Raw genomic sequence first — 15,554 nt, forward strand, 5'->3', positions numbered from 1 at the left:
CCCGAAGGAAGTGGTTCGCTGACGTCATCGTTCCCTCGCGTCGATTAGCTCAAACGGCCGAGAAGCGTTTAATTCGATTTATGTAACAATCCTACTCTTTAACCTTCCGCGTTAACAATCGAAAGGCAGAACGACGTCGAGCCTCCTCGGAATGGAGTAGAATTCCTGGATTTCTAAATAACCGTTGCAGCAGTCCCCTCTTTTTCCAGTGTTCTACATTTATTGGCAAACAGCGCGCTACCATAGATCTCTCCATCATACGATGCGGTTACGCAAATGACCATCTGTCAGAGGATTCCGACAGATACGAGAGTCTACAGTCTTCCTACGTCTATTCTAGAAGGGAAACCGACCAAAATAAAATGTAACCCGAGCGAATAGAATCCCTCGTGAGAAACTATCATAAACCGTATCGTTTGTGATATAGTCTGGAAGCGGGAGAAATAAAATTCGCTCTTCCCGCAGCTACAGAATCGAATATAGTAAGCACTCAACTTCCATATTTGATTTCTCCAATTGACTTAATTTAAACTGGAAAGAGAACGTAGTGCGTTGTTTATCTTCCGAGAATTGCCAGGTTTATTCGTTTAGCTGGCACCGAGTGTTTTTTCGGATTTCGCCGGGTTTGTTTACCGAAAGTGAAGACATAACGAATTCGGAGGTTGGAAGCGCGCCTCTCGGGACTAATATCAAACAGATGTTGTCATTATGAACGACTGACTTCCATTAAGGTAAATGACAGCCGTCTTAATGGATCAGATAACTGGATGGTTGGAAGGTGAAAACGGGAAATTATCCCATCACATTATTAGTGACGTCATCGACAGTTTAGGAGAGAGAAATCGAAAAGTCATATTTCTCTTGGAATGTAGGCGGGAAAACGACTATCCCAGACAATGCCTGGGGTTTTCCCGGAAAAATCGTTAACGGTGAGTAATTCTTCCAGAAACTGGGAAAATGCAAGAGCTTCACCGACAAAGAAACGTAAAAACGCGAAGCAAATACCAGAAATCCCTTCTTTTAACGAGAAAAATTACACGAGACAAACGGAAGGAAATGCTAGAAAATAAAACTCGTCACGGATTCCATCTTTCTCTTTAAATATAAATCATTAATCATTACACGTACTGTACACTACGTAAAAAGAAAAGTTAAATATCTTTTTTCTAATGTAAACTCGGCATTATAAACCGATTTAGAAAAAAAACAATAATAACGATTCGATAAATAATTATAATCGCATCGTTTAAAAATAAATATTATATAGGATGTTCGTTTTCGAGTAATATTTTTTACAGATGTATAGGATTTGTATTGTGATTGGATCAGTGATGTTATCTCTATGTATTTTGCGAGTGTGGTCTTTTAAGGTTCCGGCTTTATAGACGATCCTAAATGAATCATTTTTAATTAGAATTGCCAACCTAATTACAATCTCGTATAAATATATGGCTGTTCTTATAATTGTTTATTTTCATTCGAACCTAAAAGATATATTCATTGACATTCAATAAAGCCCACACACACTTATATTCCCGCTCTTATATGTCGAGTTAAAGTTCGAATTTGTGATTTTTTAACGCATTCTCGTCATATTCATCGTTTCATATTTTATTCCAACGCAGTTACGTAACCGCAGCCAGGAATAAGTCTTCGCATTTGGCTTAATTATAGGAAGGAGCTCTATTACCAAGGTCACAATCAATTTTACTTTCGAAGGCCGCACCCACGATTCGGGAGATGAAAGCCAAGATTTAGTTTTGCTCGTAGGTGAAACTTTCGGTCAGAGGAAAAACTGACCTCCGAGACGGAGCCAGATAATACATCGAGTTAAGCCTCCAGCTATAGGCTATTTTTAGCCTTTTACCATTTTGCTCCGCTAAATCCATGCCTAATTGCCGTTGTAATTACGGGTTACGGGATAAAAAGGCGATATCGTCCAGCCCATCGAGGCCGGAACTACGACGTAACAACAATAACAGCGTCGATAATGACCCTTTTTTGTGCTTTTTACGGAAGAAGCAGTAGAGTAAATCTTCATAAATTTAATTAGCCATTGCTAAAGTTGTTACAACAAGAACATATCCCGTTTCTCTCATTATACGACTGGAATTACGGTATAAAACTTCTCCGAGGATTAATTTTCGAATTTGCAGTAACGGCTGGATCTATAAGAGAAGAAACACACGCGACGTTCCACTACACCCCTCAATCAGACATCGGTATCCATCTGTTCTTTTTGGTTACGCGCACAATACTAAAAAGGAAGAGAGTGAAAGCGCCATTGAAACACAATCTAACGGTCGTTTTCGTACGTTTCCAGCTGCCCTCTAACCGAATGAAATCTAACGGAACACGCTTTTTCTTTCCTTTTTTTTTTTTCTTAAATCCCCGTCCCTGTTCTGGCTCGTGGCATTTGTTTCTTTTCTCTCCCGCTGTATTTCCCCTTTCGGGGATGCAGGAACACGTTGCACAAGAGGGGATTTACACATCTGTTCGTTAGATTATTCTTTCAAAATTGGGATAACCGGATCCCCCTTATAATAACATTTACTATCTATATTTAAAGACTAAAATTGTGTTCTACATAAATACAAATTCGATTCGATCGAATTAATTTCTACTCCTTATCAAATCATATAGAAACGAAAACTATTTAAATCTCACGCAACCGTAAACAATTTTATTTACATATAAATTAATATCTCACCCGGGGGACAATGAAAAGTTACATAGAACCCAATAGAAGGACGACGAAAAGCGTTTAATCCTTTTGTATTTCGTGATGAATGAGAGTTAGCAGAAATGGTAAATCCTACAGAAGGGGGTAAAAAATACAATCTATAGTTTCTTGCAATCGGAAATTGCGAAAGTTTTATATATAATACGAAATCATTATTGTGCTACCAACCGGCATAAGAGAGGAAAAAAAAACGGTCAATTTGTATATCTGTCCTTCAAGTTATGACAATGCCGTAAGCATAACCATAGGCTTTCGTAAGAGTTAAAAAGCCAAGGAAATCCTGTCCGAACAACGAATGAAATAGCCCCGGCTCGACATGCCGTCCTTTTTACCCTATTGTTTTCTCGCCTCGATGAGTAAACCTTTCTGTATTTAGCGTAAAATGACTTTTTCTTAAAGAAATTACAAAATTGCGTGAGCTAAAATAGATGGATAGCAAGTAGTGGCTGCACTGTTGAAAATTGATTTCGGGAAAGGATGCGATTTAAGTGAAACGCGAGTCTGGTATACTTTTATTCTATAACATAAAAAATTTAAATATTTATTGGACTTTCTCAGAAAAAAGTTTGCCGATAGGAGAAAAGCACAAAAAAATAGTCCTATAATATGATATTATGAAAACAATGTTATCGAATTATGTAAAATTACGCAAATAATAAGAACCAGATGATAAAGGATACAATGAACTGTTAGAGAATTGCCCAATTTGGCCGGCACAATTGTTGTACACATTGAAGACCTACTTTCTGCATCCTGCTTGTAAATCCTAAATTTTTCAGGTGAGCCAAATAGTAAATCCAAACAAAAAACAAAGCTTGTCGTAAATGAGTCGATAACTGTCGAGGACGATTTCTATTTCTTTTAGGATGTTGTTGTTACTGTTTTACCAAGTGAAAGTGTATTCGATGTACTTTCACCTGGCAAAACAGACCACAGCAACGTAAAAGAAAGGAGACACGTAACGGCTGACAAACATAGAGTCATTCCGTTTGAAGTATAGCATCTTAACTCTGTTTAAATGGGATGTTATTCTTCTAAGAACATATATATTGAAAGAGAATGACCCATATTGAGCCATCGATGTCTATATAAAGACCTTGTCCCACATCACATCGTGCGAATTGTCCGGCGAGTATTGGCATTCTTCCAAAATCCGATTGTTTAGACCGAGCATATCCTAACCTTGACCCTGCCATTAAAAAATACTCGGGACCCAAATGCATAAGTTTGGGGGGAAAAAACCGCATCGATCAGATGTAAAGTTCGGTGTAACGACCTGATTATCTACATTTTTTCCTGTATTTCGTTTTTATTTTCCGGCAAATAAGTTTACGTAGTAAAATTAGAAAACAACATCGGCATTTGCCATTTGTTTAAAAGGGTTAGAGTAGATTTGTCGCAGTGTTAACCAAAACTTTTGATGCATAGAGACGACGCATCCATTTATTCGACTGTTTTCCAGTCGAGTCATTGACTTTTTAAAGGAAAAAACGTAATGCACTTATCTGCAGAACTGATTTTAGACGTCCCATTTTTCCATTTTGTGCTAATTATATTTTTAAAAACTTGAATATTATTACAAAAAAAGCATTACAAGAACTAGTAAATTCAAAAAACTAATTTTTAACTTGAAAGTGATTTTTTTTTGTTCTCGATTCCCGAAGAAAGACAACTACTTAGCCAGGTATGCTAAAAGAGAGACGTTACCCAACGCGGCAGACAATGTTGTCATTGTTGCATAATGTTCTTTCAAAACAATACCACAAAACAAACGGAAGTTAAGGCAATCCGGCAGAAGGCTATCAATTTCCTTCCGACAGACACGCTTCGATCACGTGACGAAACGTGGCCAGAATACACTAGATCCATCGAAGGAGATTTAATTCTTTAACTTTTCTTCGGCTTTTGTAATAAATGAAAGGAACGAACCACTCTCGCTGTTATCGTATAAAAAAAATCGACAAAAGAAAAGTCCACTGGATTTATGCATTTTCGTTCGATACGGGAAAACGTAATTTTAATGACAAAGAATAGGGGACGTTAAGGAGGAAAATACATAACTTTTTTTATAATGTTAAAAGGGAATCATGAAGTGGAAGAAAAGGAAAAACACGACTGCAGCTAGAAATTCGAAATTTGAACTATTTACGCGCTTACTGTAAGCATTTTAAACGCCAGAATATAGGATAATTTTATGTAAAAGTCAAGTAAAAATAATTTTTACGTAACGTATTATACATAAATATTTATTTATTTTCGTTGTAAAATATACTTTTAGGCTAATTAAAAATTTATTATAATAAATATTCACCAGAATCATTGGCTGATCTATATAAAAAAGTTCTTTAAATGTAAAGTTATAATGATCCTGTAAACAGTTCCTCTGTACGGACATAATCACGCATTTGACCTAAATGTTATGAAAAAATTTTCGCTCGGTTCTTTTGCCAAAATTAATTCCGAGCAATCGTTTAATCATTCCAAACATCGATAAGAGAGGGAAATAGATTACACTGGCTAATAAGGAAACTAATTACTTCTATTTGTAAAAAATTGAGCAAGAAAAGGAAGCGTGCCATTGTAAATTGTCAATAAAAGCGGCGATCATTTGAACTGTATCAGATAAGCAGTGTTTATAATCGTACGGCGAAACAGCTCGTTGATTTTCGCTAGAAAAGCGTTTTTTTTTTCTTTTATTTTCTTTTTTCGCACCAAGTCACTGAGCGCTTCTGGAATTCTACTTATTTCAACTACCTTTCGGTGGTTGCCAGGAACTTCAGTGAGACTGACGGATCGACATCGAAGACCAGTATGAAGTCGAACGACATCGTAGAAGACAATAGTATCGATGAAAGTGTCATCTATTTAGTTTGGCAGAAACATCCAAATCGGTGTTTCTCCTAGTTAAAGACATTGAACCCGTAAATTAGGATTTCCTGATGAGATAAAACGGGTACATTCACCCGTCGGCGCGAACGTTTTCCTGTCACAGTCGATTTTAATTGATCGACAGTGACAGAAACTAGACATCGACTTCTTCGAAATATTTGGAAACAAGTTTCCGTTAAGGAGAAGCATGGAATGACAATATATCGACCAGAAACAATAGACGCGACATTTGTCCATAGACTCCCGATTGATCGAAGGGCCGAGACGTCGTTCGAGATCTTTTTTTTTCTTCTTCCTTTTTCTTTTTTTAACTCGTCCAAGAATATTATTTCATTACAAAACGGAGAAGTTGTATTTTTCCGAAAAAGCCCCGGAATGGAATCCGAGAAGGACGATTGCTAGTGTTGACGACCGAACAAAAATAGCGCAGCCCACCCCTCCGTACTTCTCCAGCTGCGATGCTTCGGCAGCAGACCGTGAAGGACCGATCCCAAATCGGATTAGAAAAACGCGCCAATTTCGTTCCTTAAAAAGTCGAAAATTGCGGCAGGAAGAAATGAACTCGAATAGTTTTTCTAAGAATGGAGAATATTCTTTTTTTAAGTAGGTCTTCGCTCGATTCCAATTTCGCTAGATGGCGACACCCGTCCATCACAATTATCTTCGATAATTAATTAACTCTCGGCGACTCGATCAAACACCCCAGTTCTTTCGGACTTAATTTTATTCTTTGCCTTTAACCGAACGGTCAACCGTAATTAAATAACATCGAAGCTTCTCAAACAACCGGCAGTGGTGGTTCCATCGCTGGTATATGTCCGCGTGCTTCGAGAATTAATCGGGCGTGATGGATTCGGTTCTAAATATCCCGTTTCTGTCACGTGACTGACCGCAATTAAATCATTACAAAGAAGGCCTGTGTGTCGGGATGCCTTATCTGCTTCTTTATCTCTGTCACACGATACAACCAACGTGAAGATATCAGTTCCGGGCTATTTAAAGAAGCGTAAACAAGACGTAAGTAGAGCGGGCCACCCTCTATTGTGCTTTGTCCTTTAGGGTCGACATACGGGATCAAAATGCCCTCGCTAATAACTATACATCCAATTACATTATATAATCGAGGTGCATCTTCTCATCTATTACTCCGAAGAGAAATGAAAAGTTAAATTTTTAATAAGAAACAATTGAAGCCATCCTTCCCAACGCTCCGATACTTTCGATCGACATTCATTTTAATTTATTTTTGATCTTACAATTTCTCATTTTGTGTTGTTTTTAAGATTTTAACGTTTGCTTAGTATAGAACAATATTTATAAAATAAACCTTCGAACAAAGTCATAAAAAGTTGACATTAAGTTTAGAAAAAACGCATTTATTAGAATGCCCTATCGCAATTCAACAGTGGGAACTAAGTTTACATGGGCGATGAAAGTTCCCTCTAGATCCTTCTTTAGATATATATATATATTAAAAAAAAGCAGGGAACCGATGCAGAATAGAAAAACTTTTTTCTTATTCCTACGCAACTTCGTACATACAAATCCAGATGTTAAAATTGCCACAAACTTTCGTAGAAATTGTTGCAGATTGTAAAATTACCATATCTTCGAAATAAAATCCATCAATAGAAAAACTACAATAGCCGAGATCTCGAGAGCATTTTTAACGCAGATTAAATGTAGATTGTATTCGTACCTTTGTAGCGTTAACAGACGGTAGACATACAGAAAGTGGGAGGCGAGAAGTATCATTTCGGGGAAAATAAACAAGTAAAAAGTTGCGAGATAACTGACACTAGAAATTTGTTAGCCTAATCCGTATAGGACTATTTCTATAGATGGTTTGGAATGGGAGACGAGCGAGCCATTCCACCATATTAAATTTAGCATAATGGAGGAATTTAATTTTGTGGAAATACATTTAGTTATAGTTAACGACGCGGAATTATAATTTTAAAACACCGTGGATGACGATTGTGCTGCCTCGATTAACTCGGATCGATGCATCGAGATTTCCAATACCGTGCAAGAGGACGGAAGGGCTCATTAAAATAAGAGTCTCTTATTAATCTACTTACTGATATCTTTTTCCTTTCCGCGAGGATCGAACGAAGCTTTTACTATATTCGTAATTTCTGTCAAGTAGTCACAAGTCAAAACTCCATCTCGTCGAGTACTATGTTCTCCCTTTCATTTTTGCGCCGAAATTCCTTTTTCTTTTTTTTCCGCGTCAAACATATGGCTGAAAGCACAGCCTAGTCGTTATCGGGAACCCTATCGAAATTGAGAGTTCTGGAGAGTGGGGCCAAAATTGGTTTATCGGGCCATCTTTTAGGTGCCATTCCATTAGTTGCAACAAAAGATAACATCTCAATTTAAAGGGAAGCAAATTTACAACGCAATTAATTTAAAGTTGGCAAAAAGTTGCGTCGCATTTTCGAGTATATGACGCCTTTGAAATACCATTAATTATCACTTTTTCTTTTTCTTTTAGTATTACAAATAATCTAATATAACATACAGTATAATTACCAAAAGACTCCGCCCAATTCAGAGAAAAGCGAACATTTTCACAAAATGTCCTTTTATATTAATATTCTTGTAACGGAATCTAGCATTTCCTCGCAGTGCACGATCCTTCCACGAAGAGAAAGTTAAGCACGTTAGTTAGCAATTAATGGAAGTATTATCCTTTCGAAAAATAACTTAATGCGATGTGTCTGCTCGTGTCCGAATTTTTTAAAGTACAGTACAATATCTTTAGCTATTTGTTTCCTCGGGATCTAACCAATATCAATCACTCTCGGGACACCATTAAACCACTTACGTATTGATGGCGTAATCTTGCGTTGTTTTTAAGAATAATTGAATTTTCTCGTTGCCCGATGAAGTAGGCGGGATTTAAAATGGATCTTAAACTTCTCCACTACGGTCACGTTTTCCCGACAACAGTACGGAAATGTTTATTTGTGTTTTACGTCACGGATTGCGAACAATTCATCCGAACATTTTATTTACACCGATGTTTCCGAATAGACTAAATCATATTAATATTACCGAATTATACGATTTTTTTCGAAGACGAAAGAATCAGAAACATCGACGACTCATCGATATTGAACACAAAATGTCCAGTTGTCGGTAACACTGCTAATAGATACATCAAGTTTTTTTTTTTTTTTTTACATTCTTTTCAGAAGTATAAAATAAAACTTTAAATAAATTTATAGAAGATTTGAACCCGTAAATTGATTTGTAATATACATTAACGTCTATAATAATAGGCCTATGTAATCAATTGTATAATCAATCATCCGATGACCATTTAGGTAAAGTACGGTACTTCTCAATGAATTTACATTTATCATTAAAATAAATGAGAATTTTACAGAATATATCTCTACATAATTTTCAATTCAATCCGAAATGTATACTGTTTTTTTAAAAAATACGTAAAGTTCGTATAAATGTAGAAGATTGAACTTTTCATTTATGACACGACGCCACTTTGAAATTAAAGTAACGAAAAGCGATACACGTCAGATAAAATCTAGAAAATTTATTGACAATATATCAAGAATAGAATACAGAATGAAGCTTGATTTCATAAATTAAATAGAAGATGGGGATGGACGGAAAATTTATTTATTTTTTACTGTTTTATAAATTGAAAATACAGTGTTATTTATTAAGTAAATGACGATATCATCTATCAAATAAAATACACTTCGGAAAAAAATTTACAGAATTTAAAACTTATTAAGGAAATTGAACTTTTATTCTCTTTGTCTTTATGAAATTCAAAATAGAAATACGCAACAGTAAAAAGAAAGAATATTAAGCTCATGTTTACAATATACAACCCCACACCTTCCATTAATAGGCTCGCGTAACGTAAAAAATGTCTGGAAGGGTAACCGATAGTTGGCTTTTAATATTTTCATAGTAATTATTTAATTAACGAACATTTTTATTTCTTTACGTGAAAGCATTGTTTATGATTTGTTAGGAAATTTGAGTTGGGTAATTGACGTGCTTTGAATTAAACATAACCGGAATTAAATAAAAGCTATTAGAAATTAAATGCCGGTTATGTTATTCTGTTTTAAACATATAAAAATTATTTAGCTAATTTAAATACGGACGAATTAAAAACAATTGAAAAAATTGCAATTAAATTGCATTTTTTCTTTTAAGAAATAAATATAAAATTAAAAACAAGTTCATTATAATAAAAATCGCATTAATCTATAATTAGAATTAGCGTGTTGGCTAATCATTCGCTAATACGCATAAAATACAAGCTCGAACATTACGCTAGAATTGGTGAATTAATGTTATTTCGTCAACAGGAAATTCCACGAGAAAACATATTGAATATCAATAAGTAAAAACGATAAATTTTATATATTTCGTTTTTTTACATCTGTTTTCTCCTTACAATATTACGTTACAAAACGTAAAATGATGTCGAATTATATAAAAAAAATCGAAATAAATTTTTACGAAACGTAACTGTTATAATCTCCGATTTATAATTTCTAAAGGTTAACATTATTATCTTTTTCCTTTTTCCCTATTTAAATCGTGATAAGAAAAATAAGTATGAAACACTTATCTGATAATTGGAACAATACTAAGTAACTAAACGCATTGAAAGATATCTGATACAACTTCTAGTCTTATTAATGGGTTACGTTTCGTGAACTGCTGTTCTTATTTTTGACTGAACTATCGTATTTACGAAACCAAACCCAAACTTTTATTTTATTTTTTATTGCAGATTTTCTCTATTTTATAATATACAATTCTCTTTTTTTTAATTACTATTATTTTATTTTCTACTAAAAATATATTATAACTTTAAACTGTAGATTTTTATCTCTGGATCATGCTTCGGAAGAATAAATGGTCACTTTTAGCTATTGGATTTAAAAGATCTAAATAATGGAATTTAAGAGAATCTTCCCGAATTACGAAAAAGGAAAAAAAGTCAGTGGATATTACCTGTAGTTATTTATGTTCTAATTTCTCTTTACTCAAACGAAATAGTTGGAAATTGTTGTATAATTTTACACGAACAATGATAACTAATACCGCAGTAAATGGATAACGCCCATTTATTCACTATTAAAAGATTTAATCGCTGCTGCTTACAAAACAATGGAGTTAATTATAAGATTCTTCTTTAAACATTGAGACGAAGCTTGTTTGCATTTTTAAAGTTCTTATACTTAATTGCTATTCTATAATTACTATTTGTTCGAAAACAAATCTGTTGCGTATGTTATACTTCCTTAATTGAACTGACGTATGAAAATAAACAGGATTTCTTTCATAAAATTTTATGTAACGAAAAAAGCATGGAATGATCATTCTAAAACTTTCACAAACGTGGTTAAAATGTTCGAATTAAATTCAACGGAAACAGAATTCCATATTTGGAATCTTGACTTTATCGATCCAACCTTATCCTCCATTTTGTAGGGCTCGATGGTCTAACTTCATTTCTGTTAAAACTTTCATAAAATAACATAAAAAAAAGTTCAGCCGATAGTCTAAGTTTAAGGATAAAAATTCATTTACTGATGGAATTTTGAAAACATTTCTTCCTTCATTGTAATTGTACTGTACTTTTAGAGTAACACCAATAATATAGATAAAATGCTTTAATCAATTAACATAAAGTAGTTACTATATAAGTTTTTCGTCGTAATTTAATAATTTATAAATTCAGAGATAATATTTTTTTAAAATCTGTTGAATATTTATATATAATTATTATAGATTGATCTCGATGGAATGCAATGAAAAACTGATTAAACATTATTGCTTCCGATGACGGCAGTTCTTCGTTACGGGGTAAACATCAGTCATTATAATGAAATTAGAGCAATAACGAACCAAGTGTGAGTTAGTGACGTGTCAACGGTTTGGAAGTTATTTTCTGCCCCGAAAGACAGGAAAACTTTGGCAAAAATTATTTCTTAATTAATCAGAAGAAGCTCTGCACATTCCGAGTTTTTTTTTTTTAAGGAGAATGCATTTAATCTCCTCGAGGAATCAGTCAATCTAAAATGAAAACATATTAATTTATATCATGATTAATTTTATTTTTATTGTACTTGTCGAAAATAATATTCTTACGAATAACTTTAATTATTAATCAAAACATAATATTTTCATTTTTAGTACGAAGTAAATTAATTTAATAACTGCAAATAGTAAAGGGCTTAGGCCTATACATTGCTGTTAAATGTGTTTTAAAATTATATCATTGCTGTTTTCGGTAATTTATTCTATAATTAATGCGTATAACAGTAAGATGATTACAGTTTTACGCTCCACACTGCATAAAAATATAGACTGAATCGTAGCCTATATTTTTGCTTATTAATATTAAACAGCCTCTTATTAAAATTATGTTCCCGAATTAATAATTTATGTTCATTAATCTTAATACATCCGCATAAAATCTGCTGATGTATTTTATTGTCGGAAATATTTTTTTCCCTTGTTTTTGAAATTTTATTGTCTTTTTCTGAATCTGTAAGAACTAAAGTTTGTTAGATTTTATATTATATTACTTGTTATGAATAATTTCTTCGAGTATTTTATATTATTTCATATTTACTCCATCGAATTTAATTATACTGTATGGCATACGCTATACAGTACAGAACCTTAAGTGTTTACACTAAAATTGCTCTTCCGAATTGGGAAAGAAGAAGAAATCACTACGGCAACTTTTCTTAATTAGCCTTCGAAGAGCCATTGCAACCTCGTCACTTAACGAAATTACACAAATGGCAGAGAACAGATTAGGGAGAACATCGCACCTTTTCGCCTCTTCTCCCCGTCATGAAACAATTAGGAATGTCAAAAGGCTCCGGTCGGTCTACCTGTCGTTATTGGCCTCTAAAGAGTGTATTTCGAGTAACAATGCGTAAATGGCACGTCCTAGCCACGCAATGAGTCATGGCTTATTGGTAATTAAGCCGGCTCGTAGAGATACAAATCCGAAAATCGTTCTCCGATAATGGAATACTAAACATATTACATTAGTAAGCAACTCGACCTAGGGGCAGATGTTATAACCGCTACGTCACGTGGTTTTTCCAACATATTTGATTGGTTAATTAGTTTACCATTAGCCGATCTATTCGATTTAATGTACACGTCCAAGTTCCGATATAGAGAACGAGGAGTTTATCGGATCATTGTCCAGATAAAGGAAGTATCGACGAATTAACTTCGTCACCTTCTCTCGAATCAATTGTGTTTGTTCCGATTTGAAAAGCGCTTAGTTTCCATTAACCGTATCGGGTAATTTGTATCGGAAAAGACGGAAATGAGAAGCTTAAGTCGAAAGTTAAATCAGAAGAGAAGAATCAAAGACGAAAGTCTGCTTTACCTTTCTTTTGTAATACTCTACGGAGGAAGTTTATGCCGATTTAAAATAAAAATAAAATAAAAAATGCGAAAGCTTTTCTTGTCGGGATAATAAATTGGGATTTTACTGAATTTTCTAGCATCGATTCGTTAAATAGATCATCAATGAAGACGAATTATACCCAGCTAATTGCACTGTTCTATAAAAAAAAAGGCATTTTAAATTCCACACAATTTATTATCTTTGATGTTTTAAGAATTACAATGTTTAATTTTCTAAAAGAACAAAAACTAAACAAAACAGTAAAAGAATTTCATTAATCGATAATTTTGTAGAATATTTTTAAAATTTATAGATTATTAACAGATATTTTAAAAAAAGTAAAATTGTCCGACTAATTATACGGATATAGTATAATAAAATTAAGTAGATAAGCTTAGAAATAATGTAAAATTTCTATCGTAGTGATAAACTTAGAAAAATATTTTATGATTCGAAAGAAATCGGAAGGAATGTAATATTAAAAGGCACTGCATAAAAAGCTTTTCGGGTCGAGTAAAGCAAGAAAATGATAAAGCGAAAGCGGAGAGAAAATTGTAGATAAATCGCGAATAAACAGCTTTAACTGCGTTTATCAAAAGAAAGTACATATCAATTTTTTCATTTCTTCTCTCATCTCAGGTAGACGTGTAATTTCTCTTCAAATTTTCGCTACGAAAATTATAATTTTGACTTTTTTATTTTCAAAAATCCGGTTGAAAAAAAAAGGAAAAATAAAATAAAATTTTATTAAGCATTGTGTTCAAAGTTAAATAGAGCAAAAAATGTAGACAAATAAAGGACAGAAAATGATTTTTGATCTTTGATGGAAAATTATATAAATTTTGTCGGTTATTACGAACACTTTAAATTTATTTCTATATATATATATATATATATATATATATATATATATATATATTTTTTAAATCGGGTTTAGTAAATATAAACAGAAATAATTTCTTGGAAAACTCAATTAAGCGTATCGTATTGTTATATTATTCTTATTTAATATGAAATATATAAATATGGTAATGAACTAGTGTAACGGCAGACTTACATTTTCTAGTTGTTCCCAGAATAGACTTATTACAGCATCTGGTTCCTTTTCACACTGATCGGGATTCATTTAAAAGTTTGTTACGCATAAATCCCTTTTAAAATTTCCTGCAATTATTACTAAACTCAAAATTGCTATCATATAAACAGTCTTCTTATTGTAAACGTCCCTATAAAAGTTACAATATTGCAAATGTAATTTTCTGCTTGAGAGAATTTCACACTGAAATTGTTACGATGGCATTACCTGATGGTATATTCTATTTTACTATAGATTATAAAGTACTGTATATACAGTATCTTAATGAAAATCAAATAAAAAATAAATTATAATATTTAAAAAAAAAACATATATAATGTTTAAATTTAACTGTGGTGAGTTAAAAATATTTTTAAAAATATAAGAGAGCAAAAGGGGAGAAAAACTTTGTGTCAAAGCATACAATGTTTGGTAAGTCACAATGGATTTTCTTAGAATAAAAGAAAATTTTAACGATAATCTGTTGACTCGTTAGATATGTTTGTTTACTAAATGTTGTAATTTATAATATAATCAAAAAGTTTTAGTTTATAAGAAGCAAACGATATTAAAATAATTATTTTAATGTCAACGCTTAAACATTTCGAATGGATAATGGTGGAAATGTAAGTTATATAAATTATTTAATTAGTTGATTCGCTCAATTAAATAGGAAATAATTTATTCATTTTGTTTTCCATTAAAATTTTTGTTTCGTGCAGATTATACACATTAATTGCGTTTGCAGACGTTCCTAATCTAGAAACTGCATCTCCATCATCGCTCTTAAAAGATATTTGTAATTGCGTCAAGAGGCGAGGCATGCAGTCTACAAGTTTCCTTTTCTCTCTATTTTACGGAAATCGAATAAAAAACAATCTGGATAATTGTAAGAGAATAGAAAAATGGAAGCCGTGCGCCTGTCTTCCACAACACGTCTCCACGGTTATGTTGGACATGCTCCAACACATTTATTACACGGGGGAAGAAAGAAGCGAGTGGGATCCATCATCAATCAAAACTAGCTCGTTTGCCAACTTCCGTAAACAGATGGCGCTTCCTTCCAACTCCGCCTGGAAATGCCCAAAGAATCGTTCCGACCCCATTATTTTTAATGTCTTAAAAAATTACATAGCTTCATCAGAAATGACTGCATTTCTGTCACTCGGTAAAGCGCGAACGACGCCAGGAGCTATCGGCTCTCTCGTTTATAATTGAGTATTTCCAGCTCCATAAAAGAAAAACTACCGGGAAAAAATTTCGAACTCGATCTGAACGCGATTCTGAGTAAATATTTTACAAAAATATTAAATATATTAAAATATTTCAAAAGTAATGTATACAACTATATTGTTTTGAAACATAAAAAAACTATTATCGAAAGATAACAAAGATATATGAAAAAAATT

General features: G+C 33.1%; 2 protein-coding genes across 2 annotated transcripts in view; both read right to left on the reverse strand.

The window, feature by feature from the left end:
* scny (scrawny) overlaps positions 1 to 15,554 on the reverse strand; it is a 357,320-nt gene that overhangs the window by 207,129 nt on the left and 134,637 nt on the right. The window lies entirely within an intron of this gene.
* Positions 1 to 15,554, reverse strand: part of LOC136968483 (uncharacterized) — a 96,189-nt gene that overhangs the window by 76,093 nt on the left and 4,542 nt on the right. The gene's annotated exons all lie outside the window — the stretch shown is intronic.

Source organism: Centruroides vittatus, unplaced genomic scaffold (genome assembly GCF_030686945.1).
Source record: "Centruroides vittatus isolate TY-2023 unplaced genomic scaffold, ASM3068694v2 contig_1477, whole genome shotgun sequence".
NCBI lineage: Eukaryota > Metazoa > Arthropoda > Arachnida > Scorpiones > Buthidae > Centruroides > Centruroides vittatus.